Genomic DNA, 22,636 nt, shown 5'->3' with positions numbered 1-22,636 from the left:
ATTCTGTCAATGGTGAGAGAAGAGATGCTGAAGTGATGCACCCAGCTATCAAGACAGATTAGCCATTCTCTCCACTGACACAATACAGGGGCCAGGAGAGCAAAGCCCAGTTTCTTCTAAGAGCCACAGCCATACTATTATACACTGGACTCCGTAATAAAACACCATCCAGTAGAAATGAACTTGCGGCACTCATCGGGTATGTTAGGTAACAGAACCTTTTAGTCCAACACTAAGGCCCCCTTCACACAGGCGTATTTGCACACAGGAAATTGCACACACAAGATGCTGAGATTAGAACCCACTGATTTCAATTGGTTCGTTGATATGCACAGTTTTTTTCCCGTGCCTATAGGTTGTGCAAAAGAACCCCAAAAACAGCATGCTCTATTTTTCTTCGCATTTGCGCACCAAAAGTCCCCATAAATGCCAATGGGGATGCGCTAATCCGCATTAAAGAAAAAGAACACATTCGGAACTCATTAGACTAATTAGCCATTTAAATTGCTGTGTCTTTGTTTTCTGCGCGCAAATTAACATGCCTTTGTGGGCGCAAAAAGTACAGTAAAATACAGCAATGCGCGAACAAAAAAGCATAGTTCATTCTGCAAATATGTAGCGTTCAGGTGTGCCCAAATATGCATACGCTGGTGTGAAGGGAGCCTAAGGACATAACTAAGCAGGTGAGAGAAGGTGCACAGATAAGGCAACAGCCGTTACACCTGCCCATAGGATTACACTGGCCTCATAAGAGGGCTCCCCAGTATCCCTGTATGAATGGAGCAATAGTTATATATGTGCATTACCACTCCATTCATTTCAATGGTACTGCCAGAAACAGCTTGCACCCGGCTATCTTCAGCACTCGGACCCCACCGATCACATGCATATCCCTACGGGGAGGGAAGAAGTACTTTTCATGAACAACCTCTTAAGCTATAGGCAAAAGGATTAAATAAGATTAAGAAAAGTCAGAGATATGAAATTTAATTACAGTATGTTTCTTTGTCTCCCACCCACTGACTAATCTTGTTCATCAACTTTTAGTTGGCAGAGTGGCGCTGCCAGGGGCGGCAACAGTTTCTCTATTTCATTTGTATGCACTCTACCTGTGTACAAATTATAGGGCTCTAATCACATAATGCCAACGATGCTCACCCTCAGCAAATAAGTAGAAGCGAGGTAGCCAGAGATCCCTAGAGATCTCCAACAGAAACAATCAGTGACATCACTCTTACATTGTTTATTAATGTTTAGCACACAGAACAAAGACTAATAAAAAATAAAGAAAATCCGGGGAACTTGTAAAGAAGCAAATTGAAGTACAAATATATCTCAAGTTGTGAAGAAGTCGCCAAGAAAAATAAGTCATTGTTTATCTAAGTGTTGATGGAGCGTACATAGACTGACATCTCGCTGCGATGAAAGGTGCGGAGGACGTGTAGGAAATAATGCTGAGCTACAAGGAACAAGAAAGAAAAAGTAAGGCATGATTGCTCTATCAAGGGCCACAAGTACTTGAATGTGAAATGCTTGAAGAAGAGAAAGCTGGAGCTACTCGGTGGTGATGAGGACCAATGACCATCATTTATTGGTGGTGTAGAATGTGATTGTTCCCAGTAAGAGAAACCATGGAATCCTGTAGATATGATACTTTTTAATGGTAACAAAAATACATAATGTTAATGCAAGCTTTCGAACCTTAAAAACCAGCTGAGCCTTGAAACATGTTTTGTATTGTTGGTCCATGTAATATAGAACATTTTCACACTCCTATTGCTATTTCTTTCCTGAGAGCTGTGCCTGTCTCCAGATTTTTTACAATTTTCCACAAGTAAAGTCAAACCTCTAGTTTCAGTAGTAATCCGCCTGAAAGCAATCGGCCAAATTTGAAACCAATGAAACTCAAGGTAATTATTTCCATAGGAATCAATGTGAATCCAATTAATTCATTCTAAACATTCCAATAAACACACCAAACCACATTTAGGGTGAATTAACACAAACGTATATCGGCTCGGTTTTCACGCCGAGCCGATATACGTCGTCCTCATGTGCAGGGGGAGAAGGCTGGAAGAGCCAGGAGCAGGAACTGAGCTCCCGCCCCCTCTCTGCCTCCTCTCCGCCCCTCTGCACTATTTGCAATGGGGAGAGGTGGGGTGGGGCTAATTTGCGGAACTTAGCCCCGCCCCCATCCCAACTCCTCTTATTGCAAATAGTGCAGAGGGGCGGAGAGGAGGCAGAAGCTCAGTTCCTGCTTGTGGCTCTTCCATCCTCCCCCCTGCACACGAGAACAACGTATATCGGCTCAGCGTGACAACCGAGCCGATATACGTTCGTGTGAATGCAGCCTTAATGGGGAATAAATATGGTTTTTCATACCAGAAAAGCAGCCTAATGTAGAGCTGTGTGTTATCTGTTACATAGGACTGCAGGTCACATCTACTGCATTATCTGTCCTAAGAGTTATCACTTTGTGTTATCTGTGGTGTTACATAGGACTGCAGGTGGCATCATTATCTGTCCTAAGAGTCATCACTGCGTTATCTGTGGTGTTACATAGGACTGCAGGTGGCATCAATACTCACCTTTCAGGTGCCGTCGGGGTCCCTGCTGTTTTCTGAGCTTCTGGCCGGGTGCCAGACACTTGTCAAGGCGGCAAAGCATCTATTGCTAGTGACGGGGATTGAATTCCCCGCCTCCAAGCAATAGATTGCTCTGATTGGCTGAATCAGCTGAGTGACAAGCCTCTCAGCTAATCACAGCCAGCCGGCAAAACTAAAAGCAGCCAGTAACACTAGAGGCGAAATTCTGGCTTGAAAAATCAGCGAAACTGAAAATTGGCGAAACTAGGAAGACAATGAAACTAGAGGTTTGACTGTACTTAAAGCCACCCTCTGGTCTTAGCATAAACATTCTGTCCTAAGATATGGGAGTGAGGGGGTATATTACCTGCAGCAATTTTCTAGCTACCTAAAAGTACACACTGTGCTGATCACGTGAGCAGCTCTGGCCAATCAGAGAGCAGAAATAGTGCATTGGTAGTCTAACACTAGCAATAATACACTGTGAGGAATACATAGTCTGAGGATTGCATCGGCCACAACTGGACTCAGCTCAGCCAAGTGTGCATGTGTTCTGGGAGAAAACCGCTGTCAGTAACCTCTGCCACTGAGAACAAAAGGATCGACCGGTTGGCATCCAACTGCCAGATGCTTATGTCCTCTGATATTTGCCAACAGGGAAGGTCGGGACGCGCCCATACACATCACATGATCATCTGCAACCACCAAAATTGTGAGGTTCGGCTAATGGAGATCTGATAATATATGGCTATCCATAGGCACACTTGGCCCAATATTGCGCTCAGCGACGTGCGTTATACCCACGTATGTCAGGCGATTTTTAGGCAACAACACCTCGCAAGATCCTCTTGTGATAGAGGATTGGAAGTGTTTGAAATTGATTTCACGTAGGAAAACTCGCATCGCACTTGCATGTACATCGCACAGCATGCCAGAGCCACGTGATGTATTTAATGTCCCGTTGATATTAATTAGCGATGCGTTCCGAGGAACGTGGAACAATAGAAAATGTCACAATTTTTTCCTCGCGGCATCACTGTGCAGGAAAGCATCGCTCTTGTGTAAGGCTCAGGCTGAGAAAATCGCGGGAGATTTGTGCGTTGCGAGACGCACAGATTTCGCGTGAATATGAAGTTCATTTTTTTGAATGGAATCATACACATGAGCATTTTTTTTTTCTTCTGCAAAGCGGGAAAAAAATTGAGGCATGTTGTATCTTTGAGCGTTTCCTCGCAGCACATCTCCCATTGTTTTCAATGGGGCTGGCAAAGCATCGCATGGCGTGCGATGCAAGGCTTCCCATTGAAAACAATCGTTACTTCCCCGAAGTGATGCGAGGAGTTCTTGACACAAAAATGCCTCACATCTGTGGGGAAATCGCTCGTTGGTGAGTGCGATCTCAGGCCGCGTTATGGCAGACATAAATGCGCCCGTAATATGCTAATGTGTAGCTGTCCTATAAGAACACACAATATATAAAATTTTCAAAAAAAAAATCAAGTACAGTACAGCACTTCCTCCTTTAACCCTTTAATGACTGAGCCACTTTCGGCTTTACCCCTTTTCAATATCTGCCGTATATTTACAGCAGATCTTAGAAAGACGTTATAAGACGCAGCCCACTAGAAGAGGCTTCTACTAGCTTCCAACGCATTACACCGATTGCACACGAACAGATTTGCGTTGTGGAATCCATGGTCGGCGTCCGCACTGCGGATCCACAGCAAATACCGTTCAAAACAAGCTATTAAAAAGCGTTTTTTCCTGCACACTCGTGGAATCAAATTGCGATTTCTGCAAGGGGAGAAAAAAATTGGCAGCATGTTTTATTTTAGTACGGATTACGCACCGACAGCTTCCATTGAAGCCAATGGAAGGCATCCGACCCACGGCAGTTCCGCAATTAACAATGCAGAAAGGTCGCGGATTCCGCATCATTGCCTAGCTACAGGACGGGAAAAATTAATATTTAAAAAAAAAAAATCTGTACTGCGCATGTCCTATGGCGGCTCACCGCAGCCATCTGCAGTACAGACAAAGGACAGAAAAGACAGCTGCGGTTAGGGCTGGATTCCTCTGCGGGCTCTCGCAAGCGGAATCCGACCCTATTCGTGTGCAGCCGGCCTTAGGTGGATATTCTGAGAAGGAATCAAAAGAACACTAGGGGGCACCATAACAAGTAACAATATATACACAAAAAAATCATACAGAGTTGCGGGACAAGTCCTGTTTATATGCTCTGGTGTGCCATAGGGACATCATGGAGCAGGGAGCCCTCTATGAGCAGAAACAGAAAGATGCTCTGAGCGGCTGCCATGTACTACTACATCTCCCTGACGCTTCTTCCAGCAACTCCGTTTACGTTAAGGTTTATGTACCAGGGGTGTAGTCCCAAAAAAGTGCCAGGACTATAGGCTTTTAGGCAACATAGGCGGAGCTATCCGCATAAGCTGACCTATCGGCACAAGCAGAGCAAGCAACTGAGGCATATATCTTATTAGCATCGTAATGGTGACTGCATGGCATGATACCATCATACAGTGACCTTACTGCCCAACTTCTGAGCAACGAAAAGAGGGACAAGTATAGCAGCGCGTTACGTCGCAAATTTTCAGGATGGGCCATGCCCCTTTTACACTATGACACGCCCTCTGTATCCCCTAATCTGGAACTGTCCCGCCAAATCTGGGATGGTTGGGACACATGCATAAGTAGTGCAGTGTAGTATACTAACAATCGAATGATCGCATCTTCAAGTCCACTTGAGAGACAAGAAAAAATGTAGATAAAGTTGAAATAAAATTTTTTTTTTCCCATTTAAATACATATATATATTCTCCCCTACAAAACTCCCTTTTTTAATGAAAAAAGAATACAGATATTAGGTATCGCCGCGTTCGTAAAGACCTGCAGTATAAAAATATCCTGTCTGTTATACCACATGGTGAAGGGTGTAACAAAAAGAAATAGCAGAATTGCTATTCATCTGCCTCCCATAAAAAGCGATCAAAAAGTAGGATGTAGCCTAAAATGGTACCAACAGAAACTACAACTTGTCCCGCAGCCAGTGAACACATGATTTTGCCAGTACTCATTGGCTGTGGCGGTGGGTAAAACTTTGCCACACGCAGCCAGCTGGACTGTGTTGTCTTAGTCTAATGCCGGTGACACATTGCTGTATTTTCGCCCCGTTTTGTGTCCGTAATATGGAAGTGGGACAGTTGGGCGGCATGCAGTGACTATATAGTGGTAGATACCAGTGACTCACATGTGCTGTTTTCTCTGATTGCAGTCTCTCTTTTCTTCTCCATCCAGCCCAAACTGCTATGATAACTTCTCTTGATGACTGCAGAGTTTACTGACATCTTTAGCCTCTCGGCTCTGCATCCTCTAAAGCAGGGGTTCTCAACCTTTTTCAGCCCAGCGCCCCCTTTAGGTATTGGGATGGTGGCCAGCACCCCCCAAGCCTTACTAAACCCAGTCAAAGTTTACCTTTTTTACAAAGTTAAAAAAAACAAATTAAAATACCAAATCCTTTTTTTGGGGAAAGTTTGATAGTGTTTAACAGATTAGCATTAATTGTGAAAACGTATCTCTACAAATTACCAAATAAGTATTTTAGTCAGCTAAAATGTAGGTGCTAAATATTTAAAAACAGGTTAATTGTAGATACAATAATAAATAGGTTTCATTGCAGAAGATAATTTTGGGGGGGAAGCAAGCAATAATACCATCTTTATCATTCAATAGAAACATACAACATATAAAGAAAATGCAAAATACACCTTAATCCTTAATGGCCAGAAAACTAATTAAAATTCAAGAACAATGAAATTTGACTAATAATAATGATATTAATGTTTGCCACGATCAATCTGTGTCATTAACGTCTGCCTTGGGCCTGATAAGCAGACACCAATTTCGCAATATCTGGTTCTATCTTCGTCAACTGCAGTCTCAAGTCGCCCCTTACACATATCTGAAGTCTGTTTCTCGCTTTTGTCAGGAGCTGCTGAACCGCACTGAAGCCCCTCTCCACTAAGTACGTAGATGGAAAAGCTACGCAACTTAAAGGGGTTGTCCCGCGAAAGCAAGTGGGGTTATACACTTCTGTATGGCCATATTAATGCACTTTGTAATGTACATCGTGCATTAATTATGAGCCATACAGAAGTTATTCACTTACCTGTTCCGTTGCTAGCGTCCTCGTCTCCATGGTGCCGTCTAATCGCCCGATTAGACGCGCTTGCGCAGTCCGGTCTTCTCCCTGGTGAATGGGGCCGCTCGTGCCGGAGAGCTGGTCCTCGTAGCTCCGCCCCGTCACGTGTGCCGATTCCAGCCAATCAGGAGGCTGGAATCGGCAATGGACCGCACAGAGCCCACGGTGCACCATGGGAGAAGACCCGCGGTGCATCGTGGGTGAAGATCCCGGCGGCCATCTTGCTAAGGTAAGGAAGAAGTCGGGGATTCGGGTAAGTACTAAACGTTTTTTTTAACACATGCATTGGGTTTGTCTCGCGCCGAACGGGGGGCCTATTGAAAAAAAAAAAAACCCGTTTCGGCGCGGGACAACCCCTTTAACTTCCTGCCATAGGATAGGAATTCTTCACTTTCACCGAAAAACATTTATTGCCACATAGCTGGAAAAGAGCTTGGGCTTCACTATCGTGTTTCAAGTCGTATAACTGCTCTTGTAATTTGGGATGAAATTCTCCTGCATCTGCTGAAAATGGATTGAGTACCCACATTGGTATTTCAAGGGTATATAGATCATAAAACCTAGTTTGCATGTCTTCTTTGGCTTGTTTGAGGTGTGAGCAAAAAAGTCTAAGTATGCATCTTGAAGTTTGTTCTTCGTCTTCGCATACAATATTTTGAAGACTCAGAAACTGGCAGAGATCGCGTTGACTCAGGTTATTGGTATAAAGATCCAGTTTGGCAATGAAGGAAGAGATTATACCTTTAATTAAATTCATCAGCCAAAACTAGAAAGTTGAGTAGCAGACGGGTGCAAGTAAAGTCTTCTTTATTAAGTCTACATAGTGAACTATGTGGACTTGATAAAGAAGACATTACTTGCACCCGTCTGCTGCTCAACTTTCTAGTTTTGGCTGATCGGTTTGTTGATCCAGGGACAGGACCTGTTACAGAGCGTGAAAAAGTATTGAAGCCTTCCACCTGGGGTGGCACATCGTGCGCTGCGGCCTATTTCTTCTATAATTAAATTCCTTTTTTCTCCTTGTAGCTTTATGTTGACCTCGTTGAGTTTGTCAAATATGTCTGCGAGATAGGCAACATCAAGACATCGTAGTTCGATTGCATCACAAAGGCTTTGGTCAATGGGCCAAAGAAACGTGACTACTGTGTCAAAAAGAGTTTGTAGAAGCGTTGTAAGCACTTTCCTCTTTACAGCCACCTCACTTCAGTGTGTAGGAGTGGACGTTTAAATTCTTCGTCATGGTCTTGACAGAGCTTGCGGAAAAGACGTTCGTTAAAAGAGTGCACTTTTATCTTGTTAACAGCATTAATTACATAGGGCAGAAAAACATGCAATCTCTCATATAAATGTTTAGCAAGAAGGTGTTGCTGATGGACCACACAGTGGACTCTCCCTATGCCAGGTATAGCAGATTTGAAATGGGCTATAAATCTGCAATATCGACCAATCATGGATGCAGCTCCGTCAGTTGCACAAGCAAGTACATTTGTTAAAGGGATGTCTATTTCTTGGAAAAATTCTTCCACTCTTCTGTATATAGAGGAGCCTTTCGTGTCGGTGGTTAAATTTCTGGTAAACAACAGTTCCTCCACTACCTCTTCATTCCAATTAATGAAACGAATGTAAGCTAGCAGCAATGCTTCGTTGTCTCTAACCATTGACTCGTCAATCTGCATTACAAATTGTGTTCTTTAACACGTCCAAAAGTGTTTCTTCCACATCAGCAGCCATCTCATCAATTCTTCTTGAAACTGTGTTATTACTCAAAGGAATTGATTTCACCATGGCACACGCGTCAGGCCCCAGTATAGTACTGGCAATCCCCTTAACTGCGGGTAACACAAGTGTTTCCCCAATAGTATGTGGTTTGCCACATTGTGCTATTAATACAGAGACTTTAGAGGAAGCAAGAAGGCCTTTGTCAGCACTGAGAGCAGATTTTCCAAATATCTTGCCTACAGTGCTGCAGTTTTCAAACTTTGACTTTAAACCTTGGAAAAAAGAAATAGGCTTACCCACTTTGTCTGAATGCATTTTTGCAAGGTGATCACTCCGTCTAGAAGGCTTCATAGCTTCATTCAAAAATGCCTTTTCACAAACGAGGAACAAGGGAAGCTGTCCGTTTGTAGGAGAAGGGATGAACACGTATTCCAAGTATTCATTTGAATATTGACAGCATTTCTTCTTCTCAGCCATTTATATAAAGTACGCTCGAAGAATGCACTGTTTATGTCACTCTATCATATAATGAAGTATGACTTTTATAACTCCATACTCCGCTACAGATCAATCACAGTGGATAATCTAAAGAACAACCTAACCCGCAGTATTCCATAATGCCGCTGATTGGCTGGAACTTCCAATTGTGTGGGTCTCTGAGAGTTGTAGAGTATATCAGTGTTCTGAAAAGACACTTGGCGTCCACTAAGACTACAACTCCCAGAGACCCACACAAGTGAAAGTTTGAAGCTGTTCCAGCCAATCAGCAGCATTATAGAATACAGCGAGTTAGGTTGTGCTGTAGGCTATCCAGTGTTATGAAGTGTGATTGATCTGTAGCGGAGTCATGGAGTTATAAAAGTCATACATTATATGATAGAGGCGCAGGCTGCACACAACTCCCATTACATGTAAGTAATTCATATGGAAATAATTGCCTCGGTTTTCGTTGGTTTCGGATTATCAACGAAAACCGAGGTATCACTACTACTTTTTAGAAAAATGTAGTTACTAGACAAAAAAAATCAACAAAGCAAACACAGAACACCCCCCTACCGCCCCCTTTATGTTCCAACGCCCCACTGCTGCCACTTTTCATTCCACAGTGCCCCATAGACGTAAAAACGCCCCCTGGGGGGCAGTAACGCCCACGTTGAGAACCACTGCTCTAAAGCAGCACAAATAAATTTAGACTCAAGACCACAGATAGACATTTCTTTCCTGCACATCACACCGCGACGCAGGAAATGATTGCTGCATGTCCTATCTTTGGGTGTGTACTTGCATCGCCCATTGTTTTTAATGGGACTGGCGGAAGCATCACACCACGGGCTAGGTGCACGCGAGTCTACTGCGCCGGAGGATAGCTACTCCCCCAAAGTGATGTGAGACGTTTTTGATATAAAACGCATTGCATCTGCGGCGGAACCGCATGTTGCCAAGCGTGATATCAATATCGCTCTCGCCTACGTGAAATTAGCCTTACTGAACAACATACAAAAATAAGATACATATCTGTTCACTGCCGCCGCGATCCAGCGCTGCAGCTGCGCTTTGGTCCCAACACTTGTTGTGACGGGTGATGTCCATCAAAGCGGTGGGCATGCCTGGCGCGGCTGTGCAGAGAAAATCTGATTCTTTTTTCCTAATTTTAATATACCACGGAAAAAACTTCTAAGGAGGCTTGTCGAGGTATCGGACACATATAGCAGCAGAATACGGCGATATGGCAATATCATTATCAACACTATGAGGCTGGATTCAGACAACCGCATATCGGCTTGGTTTTCACGCTGAGCCGATATATGGTGGTGGGGGGGGGGAGGATGGAAGAGCCAGGAGCAGGAACTGGAGCAGGAACTGAGCTCCCGCCCACTCTCTGCCTCCTCTCCGCCCCTCTGCACTATTTTCAATGAGGAGAGGCGGGACAGGGGCACTTAGCCCCGCCCCACCTCCTTTCATTGCAAATAGTGCAGAGGGGCAGAGTGGGGGTGGAGAGGGGGCGGAGTGGGGGTGGGAGCTCAGTTCCTGCTCCTGGCTCTTCCATCCTCCCCCCCTGCCGACAAGGACACCGTATATCGGCTCGGCATGAAAACCGAGCCGATATACGGTCGTCTGAATCCAGCCTTACATGCATAGCTAGACTGAAGAAGAAACACCTGATGACAGGTTCCCTTTAAGAAATCTCATCCACATGATGCAGAATTAATCCATCCGCAATCCACAGCAGGTTCATTTATGCTGCATATTTCCAGTATGGATTCCTTGGCCTGAAATCAGCGTCAAAATCAACACTGCCGTGGATCTGGAGCAGATTTTGTGTGATACCCTAATGCCATGTTCACAGGGGGTGGATTTGCCATGTGTGCACATGGCCTAAGGATTACCTAATAAGGGCAGCATCACACCTGTGCTGGAACCTTCGGTCGGAGCTTCCATCGCAGATCCGGCACAAAATACCGGAAGAAAAGGTCCTGCACGCAGCTGAGCGCACACCGAACAGACTCCATTATAGTCAATGGGGTCCGTTTGGCGCTGTTTGGCTCTGTCATAAGACGGATCCGTACAACCAGGGGATTCCCCTTTTTTGCTCCCCGAACGGATCAATGTGACAGCACCCTAAGCAGCTGTTGTCCCCCTCGTACCTATCATCAGCTGTGTTATGCATGTGGTTTAGGCCGCCTTCACTTGAGTGTGAGCACAATTGCGCACGCCTTTTTTGCGCTACGATTGAGGCTTTATTTTCGCACATACTGGCGTGTTATACCGTACTCTTTCTGCCGCCGGTCATATTAAACAAACGCAACGATTGCATTGGCTAGTTAGCGCACGCCCCATTGAAGGCAATGGGAAAACTCCTCAATTCCCTGCCGCAGCTGTGACAGATGCATCAGGGGATTCCTTCAGCCCCGCGAGGAATCCCTTCAGAAGTGGCGGGGAGATACCTTTAGCTATGACAGGGTGAAAGGATTCTCTGCAGCGATGTCAGGATTCTCACAGTGATAAAGGGATGCCCCAAAGCGGTGAAGGGATTCCCCGCAGCCATGAAAGGATTCCCCGCAGTGATGAAAGGATTCCCCGCAGTGATGCGAGGCTGTTGTCACATGATAACGCCTTGCATTCACAGGTTTCACATGGATTGGGCTGTGAATCATGGCCCGGCATCGCCCTCACCAGTATGCAGCAGCCCTTAGGGTCAGTTCAGGGTTTCCATCTCTCTGCTCTGTTTTTGGAGGTGAGAAGCTGACATAATACTAAAAAAAAACCAAAAAAAAAACAGATCCGTTTTTCTCCCACTCACTTCAGTTCCGTCAGGTTCCTGTTTTTTTTTGGCCAGACCCCCCCCCGTATCACGAGGTGTGACACCGCGGCCGCGTCGCCCTGTGTGGTTATTACACATGTACACATCACATTCCAGCTTCTCTCTGACCTCTAATAACCTCAGCCCCGCCCCCACGACGTCACACTTACAGGCCCCCACAACGCGCCACTTTCCCTCAGCCAATCAGCGCGTCTGTCTCTTCGTCCTCAATGGCACTAGAGGAAGGATGTGAGGGGGCGTGGCGCGGCGTACTGGTCGCGCCTCCGGCCGCTGATTGGCTACTGCAGACGTGGTGGTAGCAGCGTCGCTGGCTGCTGTGCGTGTTCACGGCGGTGACACCGGCTGCGGAGAACACCTTGTACGTACCGCGGCGTCCATCAGCGGCCGGCGGGGCCACCGTCACCGGGTGAGTGAGGGCTGGTACCACCGCGCGCGTCACCATGGGAACCAATTACACACTGAGCGCGCGAGGTAACTGGCGGTCATGCGGCTCCCAGTCATGGCTGGTGCTCCCTTGTTACAGCCGGGGCCCGGCGGGCTCCATATAGACCAAGCATGCACGTGACCATATATATATGTGGCGGGCCTTCTACATGTTATAACTGCCACCCGCCCTGTTATTTCATACCTGTGCCTATATAATGTGTTAGGGGCTCCTCGTACAGACTGATGGTCAGCTGCTGCTATATTGTATGCTGGCTCCTGATCATTGCTCCCCGGCGCTCGGAGGTCACACAATATGACTTTCTTTTGTCCTTCCTTGTGTGTTTTATGTCCGAATGCTCCTCTGTAGCCCGTGATGTAAAGCGGTGAGTACAACCAATAATGCAAACCGCTCATCAGCGATTACAGCGTCTAAATGTAAGACCGCCACCGACCGGCCTGTTATACCGAACCGCGCTTGGTCCGTACAATAATCTGCGCATGTAAAACGAAACTTCTGTGTCCATTTAGATCCCCTGATTTTCTCTTTTGACCTAATGTCGGCGCTCACTCAGACGAGAGTCGTTCCCATTCGCTGTATAAGGGCTTTTACTCACTAGCGCTTTTTTTTATATCGCTGTTTTTTTCCAATGGGACTTTCTAATGTTAAAATCGCACAAAAAACACAAACCTGCGATTCTTGTTTTGATGCAATTTTAACATTAGAAAGTCCCATTTAAAAAAAACAACAAGCAAACAAAAAATGCAGCGATATCGCAATGTATAAAAAAACCTGCTAGTGGGTAAAGTCCTACGTGTGAACGAATGCAGTCGCCGCTGGAGCTGAAGGCCTATTTAAATCGAAGGCCATAAAAAAGAACAGACTTGTGTTTTTACCCATCCACACCCTCCAAAAAAAGTATTGCTGCCACCCTTAGTGGCGGCAATAAACGGTACGCCTCGTCCTGCAGAAAGAACCCTCGTAGAGCTTCATCAGCCAGAACATACTGCAGTCTGGGAGCCAGAACTACGATGCTAAAACTACACTCGGGTGCTCCTTAAAGGGGTTGTCCCGAGGCAGCAAGTGGGTCTATACACTTCTGCATGGCCATAATAATGCACTTTGTAATGTACATTGTGCATTAATTATGAGCCATACAGAAGTTATAAAAAGTTTTATACTTACCTGCTCCGTTGCTGGCGTCCTCGTCTCCATGGTGCCGACTAATTTTCGCCCTCCGATGGCCAAATTAGCCGCGCTTGCGCAGTCCGGGTCTTCTCCTCTTCTCTATGGGGCTCCGTGTAGCTCCGCCCCGTCACGTGCCGATTCCAGCCAATCAGGAGGCTGGAATCGGCAATGGACCGCACAGAAGCCCTGCGGTCCATGAAGACAGAGGATCCCGGCGGCCATCTTCAGCAGGTGAGTATGAAGACGCCGGACCGCCGGGATTCAGGTAAGCGCTGTGCGGGTGGTTTTTTTAACCCCTGCATCGGGGTTGTCTCGCGCCGAACGGGGGGGGGGGGGGGGGGTTTAAAAAAAAAAAAAAACCGTTTCGGCGCGGGACATCTCCTTTAACGCCATTAGGACTCCTGTGCAGCAGCGAGGGCAATATCGGGATGTGAGGGGTTTTCGCATGGAAACGGCCTCACATCCCTGCGGGGTTCCCTTCATCCCCACAGCAGCTGCCACAGGAGACCGCGATGTTCTCCAATTGTATTCAATGGGGCTGGCAATGCTGCTGTGGAATCCCCTGGATGCGGCAGCCTCACATCCCTGCGGGGCTAAGGGAATCCCCCGGCGCAGCTGTCACAGCCGCAGTAGAGGATCGCGATGTTCTCCCATATCGCAAAAAGAAAGGAGATGCTACCATTTTTTTTCTCACACAGAAAAAGTGGGCAAAAAAAAAATCACAATTGAAAATCATTGTTTTCATAATCGCGCATTTTCACTCACTCTCGCATCTCGAGAAAATTGAACCATTTTTTTCACCGGTGTGAAGGAGCCCTTAGTCCTGGTACCTGCAGGGGGTCTGATTTGTGTGGATACGCCCCTCAGGATCCCTGCCAATCAGCTGACTAGTCTGCAGGAGCCGCGGCGCTCCTGGGATGCCAGCATCTACGTTTGGGCGCGTTCCTGCTACAGCACACCATGTTCATTGCAATGGGGCGAAGCTGTAGTAGTTAGACCAGCTGCTACCAGAAATATGGAGTTCTGCAGTACTAGCGCGCCCAGATGTAACCGCTGTCATCCCAGCAGTGCTGATATTGATCGTCACACCAATCTGATATCCATCGTCTATTCTGAGGATAGGCAATCCATTTTAAAAGTTTGGGTTACACCTTTAAAGGGTTAAACCATGGCTGACTCTGCTTATTGAGGTCCGCCACGATCCTGATCGGCTAAATAACTAAGGCTGGGCTCACACCGGATGGAAATGCTCCGGAGATTCCACATGCATTTTTAAACCTGAGACTAAGCGAAGTAGGCGAGATTTGCAAAAATTTTAGCCGCACGCTGGGGACAAGCTGCGCGGAAACTGGCATGAGGTGTGGAATTCAAATTGGTAATGTGTCAATCTTGGTGCTGCTTCCGCTGCAGACTCTCTTCTTTCTATGGGGAGAGACTTCTGCAGCGGAATACAGACTGCAAAGCTGCTTCAACACCTGTGGGTTTTGAAGCAGCCTGCAGAAATCTTTCGGAGTTTTCGTGTGATTTCGCTGCTGACATTCTGTGAGATTCCCACCCCGTGTGACCCCCCCCCCCCCCCCCCCCCCCCCCAATCCCCAGCCGGCTGGTTTCACACCTGCATCGGGGTTCTGCTTTCCTGCTCTGTCCGGCTGAATGGCTCAGCAAACAGTGCCGAACAGACCCCATTAACTGTAATGGGGCGTATTCAGTTCCCGTTCACCTGCCCTGCTTTTGGTCAGAAGTAAAGCGCTGCATGTATCACTTTTTCTTCAGATTTTTTTTTTTTTTGTCGGATTTGCGATTGGCGCTCTCAACGCAGACGTGAAAGCGGTCTTGCAGAATTGTTATACGATGCTGTGCGATTATGGCGGTCGGCCGGCCCATTGGTTTATTCGTAATTTGTCCGTAAGAAATGTTAAAAAATCAGATAAAATGCCGCTTAAATCGTACGCTCTACCACTTGTGTATATAGAAGTCGCCCCGGTGACGGCCATCCACTGTGCCGGGGCTCCCCGTATAAGAGACGCTCGTGAGCGGTTCTGCTCGCAGTCTCGGCTCGGTCACATGATGACGGATGTTTCCTGCACGCAGCTATATCTGGTCTCGCAGATGATGCATTCTTGGCCCGGGCAGAGCACAAATTAGATTTCCCCGTCTCACATGGAAGCTGCCGTCTGTAGACTCTGCTTCAGTCCTTGGAAAAGTCAGCTTTCACGGAACTGCTGGGACGTGTCGCGCAATTTCATAATCCTGCAATCTTTGGAGTGGTCTGATCCACTGCTGCGGTATATTATAGTGTGACTTGTGGGATACTTTAGTTATCACTTGGGTATCTTCACACTGAGGGCGCATGTCCACGTGCTTTCACTGCATATTACACGTCCGCATGACATGTGGTGAATGGTTATAGATCCGTGCACACCGGACTGTAGACACTGCCTATAGATACTTAAGAGACATAAATCGCATCATGCTCTATTCCTCAACGTGCCGCTCAGTGTGAGCCCTAAACCTTGTAAGGGCTGCATGTGATAACTGTCCATACACAATACATTGTATACGGGGGTTTCCATACGCATCGCTGAAACACAGCGGGGAATTTAAAGGACACACTGCATGTGTGATACGTGGGATGCGCAGTTTACTCGCAGCTGTACGCGGTTTCTGCTGGCACAGCGCATCATGAAATGGGTAAAACACAGAGATTTACACATGCGCTCATGAGTCCTAACCAAGGAGGTGGTCTTTAGGGTGCTGGGGTTTTTGTTTTTTCTCGTCATTTAGGGCATTTCCACACCGGCGACAAAATTCATGAAACTTTCTCGTGATGTAACTGAGCTACAAATCGCATGTATGTGAAGCCCATGCTTTCCAGTAGGTTCCATCGCATTAGCGATGTTCTGTAGGCTGCTACATTGCGAGAATACCAAATCACGGCATGCTCTATACAGCCGCAATTTGCGATGTTTTGTAGCCCATGTTTTCCTATTGAGCTTTCCTTTTGTTGCATCGCGTGAAAGTGCGGTGCAATGCAACTTTTACAGTAGGAAATCCTACTGTAAAAGCCCTAAATTAAACCCTATCTGCGTAAAAAATAGCAAAAAACCAAAACCTTACTTATCAGGTGCTGTCAGCTCCGGCGTGTCTCCTCTGCAGCTTCGGCACACTTCTCTGTAGTCTTCAGGCGGCTCTTCCTGGATTGGAGGTTTAAAACCCCCCGCTTCCAGGAAGCACTTGCTGTGTTCTCGAGCTCCGCCAGTCAGAGACAGCGCTCAATGAACCAATCACAGCCATTCAGTAAAACAGACATGGTGGGAGAGGTGATACATCCTCCTTCACCATGGAAAACCTTCCAGACAAAGCTCACAATCAGCCCTGCCTGGCCGTCTGCTACCGGTAGTGTTACTTCACTAGATCTACCGCTGTTACTTTGTAGCGCCAGCAATGTCCTGAGCCCCGGGTATTTAAAATACAGAGGTTTACGTAAATAGCGGCAGATTTACGGTTGAAAATCCCCCAGAACACTCATATATGCTTTGCACCACATTTATGTTTTTAGATTTTTATTTCCTAGTTCCCATTATCAATGAGAATTTGCACCATAGCTTATTACGGCGTGTATTTCATATCCGCACGCGGGGAAAAAAACAGCGCCCCCTCACTAATGTGCCCGATTGTGGAAATAAATGTTAAGAACAAGCATGTACAACAATAACTAAGGCCTCATGTCCGCGGGGAAAATCAGGCCCGCTACGGATTCTCCATGGAGAATCTGCAGCGGGTCCCTCCTTCCCCGCGGACATGAGCGCTGAAAATAAGAATAAAAATAAACTTACCCGCAGCGGACTGGGCAGGTCTTCTCTTCTTCACGGCCGGATCTTCTTTCTTCAGCCAGCGGATGTACTTAGCACGTCAGCAGCGTGCCGGGCACATCCGCCGGGCCGAAGCAAGAAGATCTGGCCGTGAAGAAGAGAAGACCTGCCCGGTCCGCTGCGGGTAAGTCATTCTTATTTTAGGTCTCCCGCGGATCCGGACGGCTTCCATAGGCTTCAATAGTAGCCCGCGGGAGACCCGCACGAAAATGGAGCATATCTGGATTTTTTCATGCTTTTTTTAAAATTTTTTTTTAAAATTCACTTTTATTGACCATCCGTGGGTATTTATTTACCCGCGGGTGGTGAATGTATCCCTATGGGATGTGGATCCACATGCGGGTGATCCGCTGCAGATGTAAAATCATATTTTGCCTGTATACATGAGGCCTAGTCTCGCTTTCTGTATCCCACATAGTTTCCCTCCAGCATGGTATATGAATGCCGGAGGAAACTGATGCCAGAACTAATTCTTGTTTTCGATGGGATCATTTATGGCATGGTTTGTGCCACTGGGCAGAAGGACATTACATGCAGCAAGGTCCTTTGCTGGTGTGGAAGACAGACTGGTGAATAATGTCATCGGTTGTCCACCTCGGGCATAGAACAACCAGCTGGACACAACTTATAAAGGTGCGCCAGTTAGTGCTGCCTGCAAGGACTTACAGTCCCTCTCTAGGGCTCAGTTCTAGCAGTGGTCCCTGCAACCATGCTTCGTATTATCATTAGTACATGGGTTGAAGGAGAATAATACACAATGCTGTGGACTCGGCATTCGGGGAGGAGAGACTGGCGCAGCGGTGCTCCCCAGGAATAGAGCTGCCGGAGGAGGCTTGGGCACAACCTTCTGAGTGCCCGTCATTAGGCCCTGCTGCCTGATCAAGTACACATCTGCATACGGTGAAGGCGTATTACAAGCTTTAGTGAGTGTTGACATGTGTACTGTGTAAGGCCGGCAGCAGACGTGATTCGGTCTTGTCATTACACGTCTAGTTAGCGTTAGTTTGCCCCTGAATTGCTGTGTTGGTGCCCCTGCAATAATAATTCGGAGGGGTTTCCGCTGATCACATGCCCCTATAGAGGCTCCTACCTGGTCTCATCAGCTCCTCTACTGTATGCAGCGCACACGGGAATGCGATTATTAGCCGGCAATAACCGTTTACATTTTCTGCTGGTTTTCGAATGATTAAATGGGGTTTTAGTTGCCATCTGTCCCAAATTTGAGCCTGCTTGTACATGGAGCGCGGATTAAAAGAGGCTAAAAATAGTGGCTGCTGTTTCTTCCCACAATTGCACGCTCTCCGACTCATTAATGTCCCCCTCCCTGTATATAATGGTATTAGAGGGCGGAAGGTGTAGCATCTCGCCAGGGCTCAGCCTGCTGGCTTCTTCCTAGGAAGGTCCAATTCTTTGTAGTACATAGGAGTCAACCACGAGGTCATTAATGGTCCTTCTACTTGGGCCGCATTCTCTGCCGGAGGCAATCAGCGCGATCGATGCACATGTTGATCTGTTTTATTTTCTTTTCCATGGGCCGAGAATCAGATTATAAGGAAGAATGATTGCTAATTTGATCAGTTGTTCCCATAGGCTAGCTGTCCATCGCCCTGCTTACACGGGGAGGTGCACTGGTGATCAGCGCGCATTATAATGCTTGCACAAATGAGCTGATAAACAAGCATTTGCTTGTTCTTCAGCTGATTGTCCCTTTACACTGCCCGACTGTCGGGAGGCGGACTGTTCAGAGGAATGATCAGCTTGTGTAAAGGGAATATTAGACCGCAGTCCATCGTGTTCACATGAACGATACTCTTGCGCACGTTTTGTATGATGCGCATAAAACTGTGATTATGAAATCCATTCTTTTGAATGGATTTATTCACATGAGCAATTTCTTATTTTCCTCGCAGCATGTTCCATTTTTGGGTGTTTGGAACACCTCGCCCGTTGGTTTCAATGGGTCCTTGAAAGACATCGCATAGCATTAGCAGGCCGTGCAATGTCTCCTATTGAAGTCAATGGGAAACACTTATGATCCTGTCGCTCGAAAGCAATTTCACAGAAGCGATTTTTGAATCAAAAAGTCTTCACATCACCATAGAAAACCGCATGTTGGCAAATGCGATATCGAGCTTGCCCGTGTGAATATAGCCTATGGGTGTATTCATTTGGCTAGTATAGTCAAGCGTCTCGGCTCGTAGCATGGTAGATAATCTCATTTGCATCAGTAGGTCGGAATGGGGCACTTGTGTGAAAGTGGCCTTCAGCAGAACTCGGACAACCAAAGGCTTTTGGAAAGCCAAGGATCTTATTCATATTGCTTTATTTCTGTTTTGGGGTATTTTGAAGTGATTGACCCATTTTGGAAACCTCTTCAAAGTTCTGAAAAAATTATTGTGGGTGAACTCACACTTTGGGTGAAAATGTCACAAAATCAGCGCACAGGCTGTTCAGTCACCTGATGGTCCTTGTGAAAAAAATTGCACTAGTCTGGTCTGATTATTTTTTATTTTTTGGGGATGAGGCTTGCCCATTTAAGTCAACAGATGTGTGAAATATGCAACCTGAACCCGCTGGCCTGTACAAACCCTCAGGGCCTTCTGTACTACAGCCTGTCTCACACATGCATGCAGCCAATGGGGGTATTCAGCATATCCTCCACTGTTTGTGGTGTGTTGGAGTGAGTAGATAGATAGCCAACGCATCTCCTCCGGGCAACAGACAGTCACGTCATTGGTGACATTTGTGGCCAAGACTCTAGAATCCACTGTGATCTGCTGCTGTCACAACCGTTCAGAAGTATGAAGATGTCTGTATCAAGTCTCTTGAGATCTGTCAAGCCCTGGTGTGGAGAATGAAATGTTGGGTTCTTAGATCCTTTTTAGAACCCACTTGCACCAGTCATTTCTAGTCCTTGGCTTGGTCATAGGAGCCGAACAATGAGAATGACCAAAGTGGCACAAGATGGGCACTAATGATGCCCGATTGACCTCATTAACTATAATGCAGTCTGTTGGGCCCCTGTCATGCTTGCCGTCATACTACTAGACAGAATAGTGCATGCATGTTGTGTCTGCTACTTTGTGCTACCAGATTTGATGTGACCATAGCAAAACCTCCGATGTGTGACAGTTGGCACATCCTTGTAGGTCTTCCGTGATTGAGTGTGGGAGGTGATGCAGTGCTGCCCGACTCTCCAGTCGCAGTCAGTTCTATGTGACACTTGACAAGCTGGGCGTGTGGCCCCCGGGCTTATCTTGGTGGAGATTGCTATAAAATCCCAATAAACATTTAATTGAAGCAGCTCACATGGGTTCTGCATAGTGATTGTGATGCCAGGCACTCCCTTGTCCTTGACTTGGAAGTAATGGAGCTGCACGCCACGGCGCACCGCAGCTCTATACTCGCAGATTTCACGGACGGCTGTCACGTCGGAGCTTGCAGTTCAGTAATGGTGGATGTCAACATTACCGCCAACATTAATGTAATAACCTACTACATCTCAGGCGGGCGTCGGATGATGGCTTTGAGTGCACGTCGTTATTTAACCCCTCGATACCATTTGGGCTGTTGGATTGTGCATTAATATTACATGAGGAAGCTGGAGTGCGGTTGCAGTTGATGGTAACGTGAATACTGGGCAGGATACCCCATACTGAGGGTACAGCCTTTAATGCATCCCTGGGCTGCTGCAGCCTTGAAGCATGACTACGGGGTGAGCATTCTTCAGTTTTAGGCCCCATGCCCACGGACGGGCTATCTCTGTGACATGTAACATGCTATAAGATTCTCCCCTTCCCACGAGCGGAAATCAGCTGCAGTTTTCCTCTCGCGGGGGGAATCGCAGCATGTTCTAATCTGTGTGGAAAATCACACAGTTTGGTTTACATTGCGGTCAATGGAAGCCGTCCGTCCCGCGATACTTCCCCTGTGAGCACTGCGAGAAATTGCATCACAGCCCATCGCGTCATGCACTGCACATGCGTGCCAGCTCACCTGCAGAGACACTCGCTGCGGATCCGGACAGGTGTGTATAGGGTGTCTGGGGGGCGCCGGGTCTGATTCTGCTGCGAGATTTCGCAGGTGGACTCCGACCCGGCCATAGGCATGAGGCCTTAGGAGCAGCGAAACTGAAATAAAAACTGATTTAATCGTTTCCGTATTATTCCCCGTTGACATCAATGTTTTCTTTTTTTTAAAGTAAATATTTTCATTGATTTTTCACTTTCCTTTTTAGAGTCGGTGCAAACAAGTTCTGTGCAAGGAGCCCCATCACATGGGTGACACGTGAATCAAATTAGGGTGCATTCCGCAACTGAATACCCGCAGCAATTCCACAAAAATTAACGGTGGTCCACAACTAAAAAATATAGTGTGGATTTAGCCGCGTTCTCACTTGTGGGACAACTGCGCCATTCAGCCCCTGTATAGCAAAGGTTTAATTCTGTAACGTAATTTTCAAAAGCGCTGCAGATTTTTTGTGGAAAATATCTGCATCATGTGAGATTTTTTTTTTAAATCCTGTCCACGCGGGTTGTGCCGTAAACGCTGCAGAATTTCTGCTGTGATTCCACAAGAGGACATTTTTCAGCGGATCCTGCGTGTGCGCGACGGCGGCCTCATGGTTTTAGGGAACTTTTTATTTATTTTCCTGAAAAGAAAGAAGTCCCAGTCATTAGGGAATTGTGAAAGCTCTACAGACAGCGCTCCCCTTTCCTTCCAAGCGTCGCGTGCTCTTGGCGTGGTCGTCTTTCTCAGGTATTTTCCCATAGACGTCTCTCTAGAAATAAAAAGTGTGTCAGAAATGTGTGAAGAAAAGACACCAGAAAAACCTCAAATTCATGGTCTATTTAAAAGAATTTTTAAAAAAAATGTATTTATTTTTTTAATCAGAACATATATATATAAAAAAAAATTTGGAGGAAATTTGGGGAAGATGGTCCGGATGGGGGTGTAGTGTGGTGGTGGGGGAAGAGTGTGATGAAGACTGCATGCTGCAGCAAAAGGACTACTTACACCTCTGTGGGGGGTAAGGACTCTGCGTGCCCCTTCCTGTACGGGGTCCATAGTCATGCCCACCCTCCATGTATAGGACACTGAACAGGCAATTCTGTCTTTTCACCTGTATTGGCATCAAAATTCTGCCAGCATATATACTGAGGTGCGGGCTTATTGAGCTGGTTTTCTGAGATGTGATTCCTACCGTGAAGCTCCGCGACTATAAACCGCACGATGAAAAATGACTTTTTTTATTGATGTGCTTAGCATATGGCTGCTAGTCACCTACTGGCTCTTCCCCTTCCCTTG

The 22,636-nt window shown here is 46.6% G+C and overlaps 1 protein-coding gene across 2 annotated transcripts in view; it reads left to right on the top strand.

The window, feature by feature from the left end:
• Positions 1-12,118: 12,118 nt before the first annotated feature.
• The window catches only part of ACSL3 (acyl-CoA synthetase long chain family member 3), a 74,256-nt gene continuing 63,738 nt past the window's right edge, over positions 12,119-22,636 (top strand). The window contains exon 1 of one of the 2 annotated variants that reach the window (XM_066598805.1): positions 12,119-12,251. The gene's annotated coding sequence lies outside the window, so the exon portion shown is untranslated. Of the gene's footprint in view, positions 12,252-12,638; positions 12,655-22,636 lie in introns of those variants that run through there. The other variant, XM_066598811.1, reaches the window with a different exon arrangement.

Source organism: Eleutherodactylus coqui, chromosome 1 (assembly GCF_035609145.1).
Source record: "Eleutherodactylus coqui strain aEleCoq1 chromosome 1, aEleCoq1.hap1, whole genome shotgun sequence".
NCBI lineage: Eukaryota > Metazoa > Chordata > Amphibia > Anura > Eleutherodactylidae > Eleutherodactylus > Eleutherodactylus coqui.
This window is presented reverse-complemented; position numbering and strand designations above follow the sequence as displayed.